We start from the raw sequence: 8,380 nt of genomic DNA on the forward strand, positions 1-8,380 counted from the left end.
ATGGAGGAGTGTTCCTCTTTCTCCACATTCTCGCCAGCATCTGCTGTCACCTGAATTTTTGATCTTAGCCATTCTGACTGGTGTGAGGTGGAATCTCAGGGTTGTTTTGATTTGCATATCCCTGATGATTAGGGATGTTGAACATTTTTTCAGGTGCTTCTCAGCCATTCTGTATTCCTCAGTTGAGAATTCTTTGTTTAGCTCTGTACCCCATTTTTAATAGGATTAAATAGGGATCTGGAGTCCATCTTCTTGAATTCTTAATAAATATTGGATATTAGTCCCCTATCTGATTTAGGACTGGTAAAGATCCTTTCCCAATCTTTTGGTGGCCTTTTTGTCTTATTGACAGTGTCTTTTGCCTTACAGAAGCTGTGCAGTTTTATGAGGTCCCATTTGTCAATTCTCAATCTTACAGCACAAGCCATTGTTGTTCTGTTCAGGAATTTTTCCCCTGTGCCCATATCTTCGAGGCTTTCCCCACTTTCTGCTCTATGTTTCACTGTCTCTGGTTTTATGTGGAGTTCCTTGATCCACTTAGACTTGAGCTTTGTACAGGAGATAGGAATGGATCACTTCACATTCTTCTACATACATGATAACCGCCAGTTGTGCCAGCACCATTTGTTTAAAATGCTGTCTTTATTCCACTGGATGGTTTTAGCTCCCTTATCAAAGATCAAGTGACCATAGGTGTGTGGGTTCATTTCTGGATCTTCAGTTCTATTCCATTGATCTACCTACCTGTCTGTCGCTGTACCAGTACCATGCAGTTTTTATCACAATTGCTATGTTGTACAGCTTGAGGTCAGGCATGGTGATTCCACCAGAGGTTTTTTTATCCTTGAGCAGAGTTATTGCTATCCTAGGCTTTTTTGTTATTCCATTTGAATTTACAAATTGCCCTTTCTAATTTGGTGAAGAATTGAGTTGGAATTTTGATGGGGATTGCATTGAATCTGTAGATTGCTTTCGGCAAGAGAACCATTTTGATATGTTAATCCTGCCAATCCATGATAACCGGAGACCTTTCCATCTTCTGAGATCTTTTTCGATTTCTTTCTTTAGAGACTTGAAGTTCTTATCTTACAGATCTTTCGCTTCCTTTGTTAGATTCACACCAAGGTATTTTATATTATTTGTGATTATTATGAATGGTGTCGTTTCCCTAATTTCTTCCTCAGCCTGTTTATCCTTTGTGTAAGGAAGTCCAATGATTTGGTTGAGTTAATTTTATATCCAGCTACTTCACTGAAGCTGTTTATCAGATTTAGGAGTTCTCTGGTGGAATTTTTAGGGTCACTTATATATACTATCATATCATCTGCAGTGATATTTTGACTTCTTCCTTTCTAATTTGTATCCCCTTGATCTCCTTCTGTTGTCTAATTGCTCTGTCTAGGACTTCAAGTACTATATTGAATAGGTAGGGAGAAAGTGGGCATCCTTGTCTAGTCCCTGATTTTAGTGGGATTGCTTCCATCTTCTCTCAATTTAGTTTGATGTTGGCTACTGGTTTGCTGTAGATTGCTTTTATTATGTTTAGGTATGGCCTTGAATTCCTGATCTTTCCAAAACTTTTATCATGAAGGGGAGTTGAATTTTGTCAAATGCTTTCTCAGCATCTAAGGAGTTGATCTGATCATGTGGATTTTTTCTTTGAGTTTGTTTATATAGTGGATTACATTGATGGATTTCCGTATATTAAACCATCCCTGCATCCCTGGAATGAGGCCTACTTGGTCAGGATGGATGATTGTTTTGATGTGTTCTTGGATTCGGCTAGCAAGAATTTTATTGAGTATTTTTGCATCGATATTCATAAGGGAAATTGGTCTGAAGTTCTCTTTCTGTGTTGGGTCTTTATGTGATTTAGGTATCAGAGTAATTGTGGCTTCATAGAATGAATTGGGAAGAGTACCTTCTGTTTCTATTTTGTTGAATAGTTTGAAGAGAATTGGAATTAGGTCTTCTTTGAAGGTTTGATAGAACTCTGCACTAAACCCATCTGGTCTTGGGCTTTTTTTGGATTAATGACTACTTCTATTTCTTTAAGGGATATGGGACTATTTAGATCATTGATCTGATCCTGACTTAATTTTGGTGCCTGGTATCTGTCTAGGAATTTGTCCATTTCATCCAGGTTTTCCAGTTTTGTTGAGTATAGGGTTTTGTAGTAGGATCTGATGATTTCTTTGATTTTATCAGATTCTGTTGTTATATATCCCTTTTCATAATCTTGTTGATTTTCTCAAAGAACCAGCTACTGGTTTGGTTGATTCTTTGAATAGTTCTTCTTGTTTCCATTTGGTTGATTTCGCCCCTGAGTTTATTTCCTGCTGTCTACTCCTCTTGGGTGAATTTGCTTCCTTTTGTTCTAGAGCTTTTAGGTGTGCTTCCAGACTGCTAGTGTATTCTCACTCTAATTCCTTTTTGGAGGTACTCAGAGCTATGAGTTTTCCTCTTAAGAATGCTTCCATTGTGTCCCACAAGTTTGGGTATGTTATGGCTTCATTTTCATTAAACTCTAAAAAGTCTTTAATTTCTTTTTTTATTTCTCACTTTACCAAGGTATCATTGAGAAGAGTGTTGTTCAACTTTCATGTGAATGTTGGTTTTCTATTATTTATTTTGTTATTGAAGATCAGCCTTACTCCATGGTGATCTGATAGGATGCATGGGACAATTTCAATATTTTTGTATCTGTTGAGGCCTGTTTTGTGACCAATTATATGTTCAGTTTTGGAGAAGGTACCATGAGGTGCTAAGAGGAAGGTATATCCTTTTGTTTTAGTATACAATGTTCTGTAGATATCTGTTAAACCCATTTGTTTCATAACTTCTGTTAGTTTCAGTGTGTCTCTGTTTAGTTTCTGTTTCCAGGATCTGTCCATTGATGAGAGTGGGGTGTTGAAGTCTCCTACTATTATTGTGTGAGGTGCAATGTGTGCTTTGAGCTTTACTAAAGTTTCTTTAATGAATGTGGCTGCCCTTGCATTTGGAGCATAGATATTCAGAATTGAGGGTTCATCTTGGAAGATTTTACATTTGATGAGTATGAAGTGCCCCTTCTTGTCTTTTTTTTGATAACTTTGGGTTGGAAGTCAATTTTATTCAATATTAGAATTGCTACTCCAGCTTGTGTCTTGGGACCATTTGCTTAGAAAATTGTTTTCCAGCCTTTCATTCTGAGGTAGTGTCTGTCTTTTTTTCCCTGAGGTGGGTTTCCTGTAAGCAGTAAAATGTTGGTTCCTGTTTGTATAGCCAGTCTGTTACTCTATGTCTTTTTATTGGGTGAATTGAGTCCATTGATATTAAGAGATATTAAGGAAAAGTAATTGTTGCTTTCTGTTATTTTTGTTGTTAGAGTTGTGATTCTGTTCTTGTGGCTCTCTTCTTTTAGGTTTGTTGAAGGATTACGTTTTGATTTTTCTAGGGCGTAATTTTCTGTAACTGTGTTGGTGTTTTCCCTTTATTATCCTTTGAAGGGCTGGATTTGTGTAAAGATACTGTGTGAATCTGGCTTTGTCATGGAATACTTTGGTTTCTTCATCTATGGTAATTGAGAGATTTGCTGGGTATAGTAGCCTGGGCTGGCATTTGTGTTCTCTTAGTGTCTGTATAACATCTGTCCAGCATCTACTGGCTTTCATAGTCTCTGGTGAGAAGTCTGGTGTAATTCTAATAGATCTGCCTTTATATGTTACTTGACCTTTTGCCCTTACTGCTTTTAATATTCTATCTTTATTTAGTGCATTTATTGTTCTGATTATTATGTGCTGGGAGGAATTTCTTTTCTGGTCCAGTCTATTTGGAGTTCTGTAGACTTCTTGTATGTTCATGGGCATCTCTTTCTTTACCTTAGGGAAGTTTTCTTCTATAATTTTGTTGAAGATATTTACTGGCCCTTTAAGTTAAAAATCTTCATTCTCATCTACACCTATTATCTGTAGGTTTGGTCTTCTCATTGTGTCCTGGATTTCCTGGATGTTTTAAGTTAGGATCTTTTTGCATTTTACATTTGATTGTTGTGTCCATATTCTCAATGGAATCTTCTGCATCTGAGATTCTCTCTTCCATCTCTTGTATTCTGTTGCTGATGCTCGCATCTATGGTTCCTGATTTCTTTCCTAGGGTTTGTATCTCCAGAGTTGTCTCCCTTTGGGTTTTCATTGTTTCTACTTCCATTTTTAGATCTTGGATGGTTTTGTTCAATTCCATCACCTGTTTGATTGTATTTTCCTGTAATTCTTTAAGGAATTTTTGTGCTTCCTCTTTAAGGCCTTCTACCTGTTTAGCAGTGTTCTCTTGTATTTCTTTAAGTGAGTTATTAATATCCTTCTTAAAATCCTCTACCAACATCATGAGATATGATTTTAAATCCGAATATTGCTTTTTGGGTGTGTTGGGGTATCCAGGACTCATTGTAATGGGAGGGCTGGGTTCTTATGATGTTGAGTGGTCTTGGTTTATGTTAGTAAGATTGTTACATTTGCCTTTGCCATCTGGTAATCTCTGGTGCTAGTTGTTATAGCTGTCTCTGGCTGGAGCTTGTTCATCCTATGATTCTGTTAGCCTCTGTCAGCACTCCTGGGAGTCCAACTCTCTCCTGAGTCTCAGTGGTCAGAGAACTCTCTGCAGACAAGTGCACAAAGGTCTAGAACTCAGCTCTGCTTCCTGACTGAAGATGAAGTCCCGAAAGGGACCCTGTCCCACAAGCTATTCTGTTGCCCACACGCATTCCTGAGCAGATTGGTCTCTTTGGGACCCGGGATACATGATCAATAATAGATTTGTAAAGCTTTACTTTATACAGAGAAATTAAATTTTCTTTGAAAATTATAAACAGCATCAATGGCTTCGTCCTTAAGAAAAACAAGCTTTACTGTCTTTTAGACTTTGAGATCACTATATTTCAAGCTTATGGATTCCCTCTGGATAGATGTTAAAGATGTCTAGCTTCCTCTAAGAAAGTGGTTCTCAACCTTCCTAATGCTGTGACCTGAGAGGCGAGGCTGATTCCATGACAGGCTTCAAATAGGCAGGTAAGGAGACTAGGCCTAAATCTCTGTTTCCAAGAACTAGACAATTCTAGGCAAGTCCAGACCTCAGAAGCTCCCCTGCCACCTGGTGTGAGGCCAGCAATTTCCAGATGTGCTCAGCTACTTCCTCAGCAACAGTTTCCAGACTTCTCAAGAAAGTTTACAGCCCCCACACCCTGCACAAGTAGAATGTCTGTAGAGATGGACCCAACAGATTAACATAGAAGTCACCTACCACAGAATTCTTTAATGTGCTTTAAATCAGGGCTGAGAGCTCAGTTGGTTGTCTCTTTATTTTGGTAATGGGATTCCCTAGCATGCTGGACTTCTATAGAATAAAATACTTTTTGCATTTACATACTATTTGTACTGGCTAGTTTTGTGTGTCAACTTGACCCAGGCTGGAGTTATCACAAAGAAAGGCACTTCAGTTGGGGAAATGCCTTCATGAGATGCTGTAAGGCATTTTCTCAATTAGTGATCAAGGGGGGAGGTCCCCTTGTGGGTGGTGCCATCTCTGGACTGGTATAGTCTTGGTTCTATGAGAGAGCAGGCTGAGAAAGCCAGTAAAGAACATCCCTCCATGGCTTCTGCATCAGCTCTTGCTTTCTGCCCTGCTTGAGTTCCAGTCCTGACTTCCTTGGTGATGAACAGCAGTATGGAAGTATACGCTGAATAAACCCTTTCCTCCCCAACTTGCTTCTTGGTCATGATGTTTTGTGCAAGAATAGAAACCCTGACTAAGACACTATTTGAGTCTAGGATCTCATTCTTCAGCGAATCATGGACCCTTACAATTCTTTAATACAGTTCCTCATGTTGTGGTGACCCTCCCCCCAACCATAAAATTATTTTCATTGCTATTTCATAACCAATTTTGCTACTGTTATCAAACATCATGTAAATATCTGTGCTTTCTGATGGTCTTAAGCAACCCACGTGAAAGAGTCATTCGATTCCCAAGAGGTCATGACTCACAGACAGAGAAAGAATCTATGCTCTAAGGGTTATCCTGGAGATTTGATTCAAGATGGTGGTGGCCACTAGCACCCAAGGGACCACAGAGCATCTCCAAGGAGCCTGAGAGACCCACAGAGGCTCCAAGAGAAGAGAGAATGACAAAGGAGCTTGCACTATGTCCAGAACAACTAAAAAGATGCATGTTTTATGGGAAGATGCTTTTTTTAAACAGGCTCACAAAATTGGAAGGAAAGATGGTGAAACAGAGCTGCATGCTGTGGTTGGTGTCAACCTAGAGACATGGTGGTGACAGGTATGGGAGCAATATGGTAGCGCAGCTGCAGCTCACAAAGGAACATGTTGCTGAGTACCGCAGGTATTTGGCCTGCTGGCAGGCACAGGACAGCTGGCCCAGCTGGCAGCATGAAGCCACTGCAGCTGCAGCTTGAGCTGTTTGCCCTCCTCGGGAGAACAGAGCATGGGGCTCTGGGCTGTAAGCACTGTGGTGAGCTGTGTGCAAAGACCTAGAGTTCACATGGCTCCTGCCCCCTGATGCCCTCCTCATAAGCAAGATCACACTGACTCTGGGCAACAACAGGATATCCAGAACAAGTCTCAGGGATAGTCCAGAATTTATGGTGCTTCAGAAACCAGAAACCTTAAACCAGACCAATGAAAATGAATCCTTGCAATCAGTATTTGCAATATATGGCTGTTGGCCAGATAGATAGATAGATAGATAGATAGATAGATAGATAGATAGATAGATAGATAGATAGAGAAAGAGATATATATTGCAGCTAACAATGCCACTTCAATGGACAAATGAGAAATAGAGAGGTAGGAAGGATGCCTGAACAGAGCAGCCCACGAAGCAGAGAGAGGCAAAAGCAGAAACTTATTGGTAGCAGCAGCAGGTACGGAAGGGACCACGGATCCAGTGGACAGGGAAGCAGGTCCCTCGTTGCTGAGTAGGGCTGAGAGGGTGATGTGCAGCAGCCTGGAGCTCTCAAGAGGCTCTGCCCCGAAGTAAGCTGCCCAGCTCAATGATGGCCCAGCTCTGAGCACCGCTTCATTTTCTGAATTGTGTCTCCTTGAAAGACGCCAATGGTCCATGTTGACGCCATATTGGTGTTAGTGGCCCTTGCTCCACTGGGGGCAATGTTGAGGTTCATGGTCTGTGCCGCCACAGGGGACTGTGTTGGGGTTTGGGTTCCACACTGCCACTGGCTGTTAGGGGCAAGGACGCTTCTTTTGCAGTGGTTTTGATGACTGCTGACTTGGTAGAGAATGAGAGTCACTGAAGATTTCTGTGACAACTCCCCCACCCCAACACCCCACTCCAATAGTCTAGTCAGAAAGCCACTGAAGGGAGTCCTTAAAAATTGAAGTATAGCTCTTCATAGTTGATGGCGTCTGGCGTGGGCAAGAGGAAGGTCTCAGTTCTCTTTAATGGGCCAGCCACTGGGAGTTTGACCATGCTCCAGTGAGAATTTGGGCTACACAAATTGGACTTGGTGGGTTTTGTGGGGGAAGTGGGCAAGGGTAGGAGAATGAACCTGGGAAAAATAGAAATTGAGTATGGTTATTGTGTGAAAGTCCCAAATAATCAATTAAAATATTATGGTGGAACAGAAGATCTTTACTATAATTTTATGAATTCTCAGAACATAATTAGATGGAAATTGATGATTCTATTAGAATAACAAGTAAAATAATTTGGATGTATATTTTTGATTCAGTCAACTTGGTACTGTTACCTTGTTCAGAATGGTTGATAGTGGCTGAGCCTTAACTCTGAGGAGGAAGCTGAACAGATAGATACATTCATTCTCCTCTGAAAAACTCATAAATCATGGAGGCATATCTACTTTTATTTATTACATAGCTCTATCACTAAGAACCAATCTGCCCTTCTTTTAAAATTACTTTCATCTATTTTCTGCATTCTGAATTCATCTCTTGATGAGTTTTAAAGAGATCTTTCTATATGTTTAAATTTGTATATAATTATGAATTGTTTAAACTGTTTCTTTTTTCTTTTTAGTGTTGTAGGCATTAGTATTTCTGCACTTTGGGTATGTAAGAAATGGAATGTGGTCTTCCCGGATCTCATGCATTTGCTGAAATTGTAGGCCCAATGTTGCTGTGGTTGGAGACAGAGCCTTTAAAGAGGTAATTAAGGTTAACTGAAGTCTCTAATCCATTTAATAGGATTGGTCTTGTAAGAAGAGGAAGGAACACCAAGGACAGCAAGGACAGGGCAGGGACAAGGCTCTGTGAAGGCAGCTGTTGCAGACCAGATATATCTTAGGAGAAGCCACACCTACTGATGCATGTGCTTGAACTTACAACCTCTGGCACTCTGAGAATATGAA

Source organism: Mus caroli, unplaced genomic scaffold, assembly GCF_978045245.1.
Source record: "Mus caroli unplaced genomic scaffold, Mus_caroli_1 scaffold_11, whole genome shotgun sequence".
Lineage (NCBI taxonomy): Eukaryota > Metazoa > Chordata > Mammalia > Rodentia > Muridae > Mus > Mus caroli.